The sequence below is a fragment of the Nicotiana attenuata genome, chromosome 10 (genome assembly GCF_001879085.1).
Source record: "Nicotiana attenuata strain UT chromosome 10, NIATTr2, whole genome shotgun sequence".
In the NCBI taxonomy this organism is placed as follows: Eukaryota; Viridiplantae; Streptophyta; class Magnoliopsida; order Solanales; family Solanaceae; genus Nicotiana; species Nicotiana attenuata.
Window position 1 is genome coordinate 40,444,667 of NC_031998.1, and position 10,327 is coordinate 40,454,993.

The following is a 10,327-nucleotide window of genomic DNA, read 5'->3' on the forward strand; positions in this document are numbered from 1 at the left end:
ACTTTTGGGATTCACATTATATATTTTAGCTATACGTTTTTTCCTGCAGCAAACTAGATGTAAATGCATCCCACTTTTATATACTAAAATAGAAAATAAACAGATTCTTATTGAAAATACAAGTAGCCATATAAATTTGTTGCCAAGAAGTAATTTCGCAAAGAATCATCATACCAAATATATGTCTAATGCAAGAAATGCATTTTATTTCTTTGCAATTCAAATGCTATGATTCTACGATATATGAGTTCTATAAAAACATTGAATCGTTATATCAATCTCTCTTTGGAATATTTCGGCATGTTCTCCGGTTGTGTCCTTTTCTCCCGCATAGTGCACATGTAACCGTATTTCCTTCCCAGCCTCCTATGACTCTCTTCTTTTTAGGTCTTCCTGGTTTGATTTGTCCTTTTGGTGGCAGTACCACCTGCGAAGAGACATGTTCTGGAATTTGCCATGTTGTTTCATCAGGCAATGGATTTACTGGTATCTCATATGTTTTCAGCAAGTAGTCTATGCTGTAGTAATCCGAGCAATACTTGTATGAATCCATACGGAATTTTTGTATAACTGCCATTGCATGTGGACATGGAATATCGTCTAGCTGAAACCTCCCACAAGTGCAGTTTCTTTCATGTTGGCGCACCACATTTCTTGTTTGGCCATCAATTACTAAATGTAAGAATTCAGTTTATGGCAACACCTAGTATAATTTTAATTAAGAAAAGTCATTAGCTATATGAAGTAATAGTATTTTTTAAATAACAATATTCAGTTGTTTAGTGAATTCACTAAGGTAAAAAAGTAAAAATACAGTACATGCAGTGTTTATATGATTTTGAAAATGCATACCGTCATCATCTGTGATAAGATAGTATTATCTGACAATATTTTTTCATACTTTGCACCAATCTTCATAAATGATTCCACTGCATCCTTCCGATTGGTGTAATTCCATTTTTGAATCAATGTTGTCATAAAGTCAAGCAAATTCACAACTGGGAGGTCTCTTGCGTGCTTGTTTGCTGCATTTACTGATTCCGCAATATTCGATGTCATGGTCATGGTTCTATTTGCCTTGGAATGCGCCCGGGACCATTTATCATATCCAATATCCATCAGGTATGTTTTCACTCTACTATCAATAGCTTCTAACTCTGCCATATGCCTGTTGAATTCTTCAACAGTGTATGCTCTTGCTAACGCAAAATATACTTCTTTGATTCGTTTTTGGCTCTTCCTGAAGTTTGTCTTTATGTTGTTCCACAGATGGAACATACATGCACAATGAGGGACTTCTGGATAGACAATTGAAGTTGCTTTCCATATAGCATCATGCCTGTCTGATACAACGCACATTCCCTCTTTGTCCACAGGTTTCTCTGAACTGCACGAAGAACCATTCCCACTATGCATCATTTTCCGAATCAACAATTGCATATGCGAGGGGTAGAATTTGTCCTGTAAATCCAAAGAACAAAATATCAATTACAACACACTATATTAATTTAGCATTTCATATAGTAGTATAGTCATAGGTAGGTGCAGGTGTGTAGCAAGACAACTATATACTCTGTTGGTATACTTGTATACCATACTGGTATCATATAATATTTGAAAATATTTTTTGTTTCTTTAACTGAATGTAATTGGATTGTACACAAAATATTAATTTAGTATTTCATATAGTAGTATAATCATAGGTAGGTGCAGGTGTGTGACAAAACAACTATATACTCTGTTGGTATACTTGTATACCATACTGGTATCATATAATATTTGAAAATATTTTTTGTTTCTTTAACTGAATGTAATTGGATTGTATTCTTACCCTCTGCGTCTTGCGTGGAAGCCCTGAGTATGGTCCCTTTATATGTTGACTTTAAAAAACTTCCATCAACTACAACTGTTGGCCTACAATAGACCCATCCTCTAATCGATGCATATATAGCTATGAATGCATACAAGAAGCTCCCATCTCCTTCAGTGTGTAGTCGTGTCACTGATCCTGGGTTAGCGTACTCTAACATATAAAGATATGTTGGCATTTTCTTGTATGACTCACTTGGTGATTGTCTCAATAATTGCATTGCTTTTTCTTTTGATCTCCATGCTTGCATGTAGCTTAAGTCCATACCATATGCTTTTTGGATGTCTCTTTGGTTATCTGTTGGTGTATATGGGCGGGTGATGATGTAACTGGAAAAGAAGTCGAGGGCTGACCCCTCTGCTGATGCTGACTGCCACGAAGTCGAGGACACTGCCTCCTCAAGTGACCAAACTCTCCGCACTCATAACAACTGCCCGGTGCTGGAGATGGGGACTGATGGGAACCCCTCGCACCGGAGTGACTAGCAGATGCACTCGGCACAGAAGAACCCTGAGCTGATGGGACATGAGATGAACTCTAAGCTGGGAGGGCGTTGAGTGAAGACTGACCCTGCTGGGGCCCATAATGACCACGGCCTGAAGATCCCCCACGATACTCTGGACGGGCCGACTGAGCAGGCCTGAAAGAACGACCTCTACCATGCTGGAAGTGGCCCCTCGAAGGAGCACCATTGTAACTGCCCGATCCACGAGGCCTCTTGGCCTCCCTCTCCTCTCGCTCTGTACGGCGAACTGACTCGATCTCACGAGCGATATCCACCACCTCCTCAAACGTAGCACCCAGTACTCTCTCTCTAGTCATCAAAATACGGAGATGGTAATTAAGGCCATCCACAAATCTCCTGATCCTCTCACGGTCTGACGGAACCATCCAAATAGCATGACGGGCCAACTGTGAAAACCTCATCTTGTACTGAGTCACTGTCATATCCCCCTGTGTCAACCACTCAAACTGCCTAGGCAGCTCCTCTCTGCGGGACTGAGGTACATATTTCTCCAGAAAAAGAGCGGAGAACTGCTGCCAAGTCAGGGGTGCTGCACCGACAGGCCTACGCCTCTCAAAGTCCTCCCACCAAGTAAGAGAAGCCCCCATGAACTGAAAAGTAGTAAATGCCACACCACTCGACTCAAGGATCCCTGCCGTACGGAGCATATGCTGACACCTGTCAAGAAAACCCTGGGCATCCTCGCCCTCAGCACTACTGAATGTCGGAGGTTGGAGCCTACCAAACCTCTCGAGGCGACGCTGCTCATCGTCTGGCATAGCTGGAACCACGAAGCCCTGATCTGGTGCAACCTACTGAGCTGGAGGTGCCTCTGGTGTCTGTAGTCCCTGCACTACCTACTCAGGTGTGCGAGTAGCGGGGGTCTGATTGCCTCCCCCGGCCCCTGCTGCTGCTGTGGTGGCTGAAACTGCCTGAGCCAGGCCAGTGCAGACTGATAATATCTGTGCCAAGGTCTCTTGAAGTGCCGGAATCACGATAGGCATAGCTGGTGCCTGAACAGGTGCTGCTGGAGTATCCACCGCTGGAGCCTGATCCTGAGCTGGGGCAACTGGTGGATCAGCAGGTGCTACCCCGGCTGCTCTGCCTCTGCCATGACCGCGTCCACAACCTCTGGCGGCCTCAGTGGGTGGCACTAGTGGTCGTCCGCCATGTCCGGTAGCTCGTGTCCTCTCCATCTGTGAGAGAATCGAATAATAGAAGTTTAGTTCTCGGTTCAACAAAGCTGCACGACAAGAATTTCAAGAATGTGAAGTTTTCCTAAAGGTTCTGCAGCCTCCTGAGGATAAGTACAGACGTCTCCGTACCGATCCACGAGACTCTACTAAACCGGCTCATGAATCGCGAGACCAAGTAACCTAGGCTCTGATACCAACTTGTCACGACCCTAACCCCGGTCATGATGGCGCCCAACACACTGCTAAGCAAGCCCGACCAATTTAATAACCTTAACCGTTTTTATACAGTTCATGAATTAATCAACATGGATAAATTACTAAGTCATAATAATGCAAATCTGAAATAGAGTTAAAACATGCAGAATCCCAAATATAAAACATCTACAGTGCCCGAAGAATCCGGTGTCACAAGTCTGAGCCTCTAATACACGGGTATCAACCTACTACATATCGTTCTCTAGAAAATACGAAAATAAAGCAATAAGATAGAAGGAAGATCAGTACTGCGGACGTCATGCAGCTACCTTGACTCCCGGATATGCCACTCGGCAGAGAAGTCCTCACTCAGCCTCAGATGTACCTGGATCTGCACGCAAGGTGCAGGAAGTAATATGAGTACTCCGACCCAGTGAGTAATAAACATAAATAAAGGCTGAGAATAAGAAATCCTAAATAGGCACAAAGTAATTCTATAAATACAGCAACTTACCAAGTAGTATGAAATCAGTAAATCAATGAAAACAATTATGGAAATACCACAACAGATAAATAAGTAAAAGACAATCAAATATGCAATGCAACATATAAATCGGTACTCTCCAGTACCCGCTGCGGCGTGCAGCCCGCTCCATTTATTTATCGTCGATGACGCTCACTGGGGGTGTGCATACTCCGGGAGGGGCCCCTTACGGCCCAAGCGCAATAATAAGCCATCTCGTGGCATCAACTAGGCCCTCGGCCTCATATCAATATCAATACAATACCGTTGCGGCGCGTAGCCCGATCCCAAACTCAGTCCAAAATCACATAAGCCCCTCGGGCACAATCATATAGAAATATTCAGCCCAAACTTCATTAAAAATATTAATTAAGTTTCAAGTTTAAGAAAAGGTGGCTGAGTTTGCAAAACAATATTAAATACTAGGACTGAGTTTAATGATATGTAAAAATGGTAAGAAACCAGTAATAACAATCCCTGAAGGATTCAATCAATTGGCACGAAGCCCAAATATAGCAATCAGCTCAATTTAAATGGTAATAAGTGAATTTCAGTTAACTACGCAGTATATTCATCTACCGGGACGGACCAAGTCAAAATCCCCAACGGTGCTCTACTCCACGCTCGCTACCCGGCGTGCAAGTCACCTCAATATAGCACTACGATATGCAAATACGGGGTTTCAAACCCTCAGAACATCATTTACATCTATTACTCACCTCAAGCCGGCCAAAATCCTAGCTCGCTATGCCCTTGCCTCTCAAATCGACCTCCTCGTGCGTCGAATCTGATCAAAACCACAACGAATATATCACAATATACCAATGGAACAATACCCAATCGAAAACAATCAAAAAATAGCAAAAATCTCAAAATTAGCAAAACCCGAGCCCCGGGCCCACTTCTCGAAAATCAAAAATTTAACATCAACGGACTCCTTATCTCGCCACGAGTCTATACATATAAAGATTACCAAAATCGGAGTCCAAATGACCCCTCAAATCCCCATTTTAACTCTCTTAAGTTTCAAGCCCTCATCCACCATTCTAACTCCTTAATTCCTTAGTTTTTCAGTCTAAATTCATGTATTAACACCTTAGAATTGTGTTTTAGACTCAGAAATCCTTACCTCAAAGAAGTCCCTTGATTTCTCTCTTCCAACTCGCCCAAATTCTCCAAGACCGAAGTGAAAATATGAAACCCTTTGAAATTTCGCGAAGGAGAAATTAAATAGCACTGACCAGTCATTTTCGCATCTGTGGCTCCTTAGTCGCATCTGCAACTCCCGCTTCTACGGTCAATGCACCGCTTCTGCGGATATTTCCGCTTCTGCGGTTGAATTTCCGCACTTGCGCCTTCCGCTTCTGCGGACAAAACTCCGCGTTTGCGGTTTCCCCTTAATTCTCCAAACTCCGCATCTGCGGTCACTTCGCCGCATCTGCGACTGCGCAGATGCGGTCAGCCACTCCGCACCTGCGATATATGCCGCTTCTGTGGCTCACATCTCGCTTCTGCGGTACTGCTTCTGCTGTCCCATTTCCGCAGAAGCGAAAATACCAAAAGCAGCTGCAAAAATCTTAAGTTCACAAACCAAAACTTCCCGTTAACCATCCGAAATCACCCCGAGGCCCCCGGGACCTCAACCAAAAGCACCAACACCTCCTATAACATCATTCAAACTTGTTCCAATCATAAAAACACCTCAAACAACACTAAAACCATCATTTCTCATCGAATTCAAGCCTAAGTTCTTTAAAAACTTCCGAAATACGCATTCGATCAAAAACCCAACCAAATCACCTCCGAATGACCTGAAATTTTGCACACACATCCCAAATCACATAACAAAGCTATAGCAACTCTCGGAATTCCATTCCAACCCTCGGATCAAAATCCCACCTATCAACCGGAAATCGCCAAAATACTAACTTCGCCAATTCAAGCCTAATTCTACAACGGATCTCCAAAAACACTTCCGATCACACTCCTAAGTCACAAATCATCCTTCGAAGCTAACCGAACCATCAGAAATCATATCCGAGCTCTCTAACGCATACGTCAACATCCTGTTGAGTTTTCCAAAACAAACCTTCCTTAAAGAGACTAAGTGTCTCATTTACTTCCAAAACCAATCCAAATCAACTCGTTCACACAAGACTCTTATAATGAAGCATAAAGAAGCAGAACATAGGGAAAACGGGGCGGTAACTCACGTGACGACGGGTCGGGTCGTCACATTCTACTACCAGGGCAGCATTCCATTTCTTCCAAATGGTATTAGTCTTAGACTCGAGTTCATTTAGTCTATACTGAGCTTTCTGTAACTTAGAGAAACCATCGGCTCTCTTGTTTTCATGGGCTTAATCCCGATAACTTATCCATTCTCGTAACCTTCTCACTTTCCTTTCCTTATCCTTACTCATGTCTTTCTAAAACCTTGTCGCTCTACCATACTTTATCTTGTTACCTACACATATCATTTATACTACTCGCAATCTTCCTTCAACTTGCTTACACCATAGATTTCCTTGTGTTATTCTGGAACTTCAAGCGAGACATCACATCGTCTCTAACTCTTCTTTACTCGCTTAACTGGACCTCTCGATACCTAGAAATCATCGACTGGAAGATATGCCACTGATGATGCCGCTATCATTCCTGGATACTGAATCCCCGCGCTTCTAGCCTTCTATCCGCAGTACGGACTATTCACAACCTTTTGCATTTAAGTATCTCGTACGTTGTTCACTTTTACCTTACTTACTTTAAAATATCACCTTACATTCTTCTATTTTTCTTTCATAACCTCCCTCCCACATAGGTATAAATCACATCCACCATTTGAAGCTCTATTATAATACTTGCACCTCTGGTGCCTACAATCCGTGGGAGCTCCATACTGACTTCTTATAAGGCTGGTACTTCTTCTAACTAGCTTTATCATAGAGCCGTTATAAAATATGGCTACTGTACTATCTCTCTTGTACCTCTGATATTAAGAGTGATTCTGCAATGTTCTCAATCACGATTTCTATAATTTTCTGGGTCCAATAATCAGACTCCTGATTTATTTGGTTGATGTAACTCTTTAGGTTCCTTTTCCTTCTGATCAGCCTTTATGTAGGCTTAAGCTATCTTCTGATCTGCGGTTCATGGTATTACTTTAGCCTTCCAGGGACGCTATGAAATATACAGGAACAATCTTTTAACAATTCAATCCCTTGTCTATGACCTGGGCTCAATTCTTTCTTTTAACTTATACCGGAGTCTTCTATGGTTGTATGATTGGAAACATATATGCTGCATGTATTACTCCGAAATCATAAGTGCGTTTATAACGTAACTAACTCTGGATCATTGATTGAATAATTCCTTTCGTTCTTTCTTAGCTTTCTTTCAACGTATGCTATTACTTTTCCTGGTCTTTCAGCCCCTTGTTGCATCCATACTTAGCTTATCTTAGTGCCTACACATGCCAGAGTTTTCATGCAACTCATATGATCTCGAATATTACTTTTAGTTTTACTTCCCGTTCATTAGCCACGGTAGGTGCCACTTTCCTTCGGAGTTCTTACAATATTGTTGTGAGACTGTTGTTACACGATCATTTCTTCTTTAGGTCGTTGTGCTTAGGTTGAAGCCTTCTTCCTTATTTCCTCAGCTAGTCTTTCATTATAGTACTTAGGGAGAACCCTTGACTCTCGTAAAGCTGCGAGCTTATTACATCGTATACCCAATAAAATTTTTGATATCCTTCCTCGCCTACAATTATCCATAGTTACTTATCTCACGCCCTTGTGCTTGTAGGGTTGCTTCTGAACTGATATTTTGGCTGTCTTCCCAGCGGCACTCTATTTTATTTCCATAACGTTCATACGATACCTTTAATTACCCCAACTCCTATCTGAATATTTCTCAAGAGTCCCGATGTCATAACTGTGAGACTGAATTTTCCATGTTGGGGTTCATTATATTTGTCTTGCATGATCTGCTGATTTGTCTGTAACCTCTTGTCTAGCCACGACTAGGCTCTTCCTGGATCAACTACTAACTACTCGTTGGCCCATTCTCATATCCATATTCCGCGTAATCTCTCTTGGGTTATTTCCTTTGTCTAACTTACCTATTGCACTGGCTCCTTATTTATCAATAACCTTCCGGGCAGGAACCCTTACTTCCTTTTTCTGACATCATGCTTACATAACGTTCTGGAATCATAGCATATCTGTAGGATTCAGATAAGTACAATCTCATTCCTTTCTCATTTTTATCGCACTCTTCCTTTACCATTCCATAGTTACTAGAACAACTTAATTCTGTCTTAGTGCCACATCACTCCATATTTCCCCCTTTAAGGGAGTAGTAACATTTAGTGCTATGATGATCTACGTATAGATTTTTACCCTTTCATCTCAGGTGTCTTTTCACATCGTCGATAGCCGTTGCTCGCCTTGCGATAATCCTTCTGTACCGAGGATAACAAAATTTGTTACTCGCGAGGGTGACACTTAACGTAACTGGCACATACAGTCCCTTAAGCTTAACTTTGCTCACATTGCTTGCTTTAGGGAAGCGTCTTCCTGAACGACCATTTTCTGAATTTCTCATGAATCTTCTTCTGTTGTCCATTCTTCTATCGTCGGAATGAAATTTGAAATTCTCATGATGCCGACTATTATCAAATCACTCAGTCCCTCATTCGTGTTTAGTTTATCTTGTTCACCAATCCATACTGGTTTCTATTACTCGGGGGTCTAACTTTGCCTTCTGTTAATCACTTAGAGTCGCGAACTTATTTCTTGAAATGAGGATGTGACTGTGTGTCCTATACTCTCTTGTTTTCTAAAGGACCATCAACTTCCGTCACTTTCTTTATCTGTCTATAGATTCTGTAACACTCTACTGTTGCCATCCATGTATCACATCTCACTCATAATGCTTCATTAGCTCTCTCCTTATTTCCTGCTAACATTTTTGTCTATCACTTTATTCTGAAAACTTCAACAAGATATTCTTTTGCTTTTAGCTCCCCTTTGCTCCATCTACTGGCTCTTCGGGTTGCCTAGCATTATCTCTTTACTAGGGACGGGAGTCATACTAAGATAATATTTATCCTTTCCAGGCTTCCAGTGCCTATCTTTTTAGCACTCATATCTAGTTGTACTATTTTAGAGTGCACCATCTAGGTATTTCACAAGGAGATCTATTACCACGTTTGCACTACCCTTTGGAAATGTCAACTAATTCTACCAAGCCATCCCCTATTTTGGGTTACTCTAACCCCAGCCGAATCCTGATAACCCGCCCTTCTCTTAAGCTATATCTGTTAGCTCCCATAGGGCATAGCTGAGAGCGGTGTGGCCGATTGTACGTACATCGATCACTATCGGAGGTAATTCAAAATGCCTATATCTCTCTTCCTGAATGGTAAATAATGATAGTCGTTGTTAACTGGGTACCTCGTACCCTTCTTCACCTTGCTTCTTTTACTTGCTGGAACTTGTGTCTACCTTCCAATTCTGTTATTCCTTTTTACCGTAAGAGTTGATAAGTATTCTTGCCTTAAAACTCCTTGTCAAGAACCTTACACCTCTTAGTACATGCATGGTCTGCTGAAGATCTCACATTTACTCATCATAAGCATAATGCAAAAATTGAGTTCCTCTAACTCAACACTTCCATAGCTATATCTCCTACCGACCATCTTTCTGAATGTAGGCATCGTCTTATTACGAATAGAAGTTCGGGATTTGAATTCTTATAGGTGAGCTCTACAACATGATCTAGAGTAAGAAGAAAGAGTGACAGTCTTAAATGCCCTGTAGCCTCCTCCTTATAAGTGTGGTGCACGACATACCCATAAACAAGACTCTACTAGACACGGCTTGTAGACTCCCTAGGGCAGAACTGCTCTGATGCCACTTTTGTCCCGACCCAAACCGATGGGCCGCGACGGGCACCCGGTAACTTACTCAATCGAGTACCAACATAACGTATTTTTTCATGTCATATTATCATAGATAACTGAGCCGAAAGGC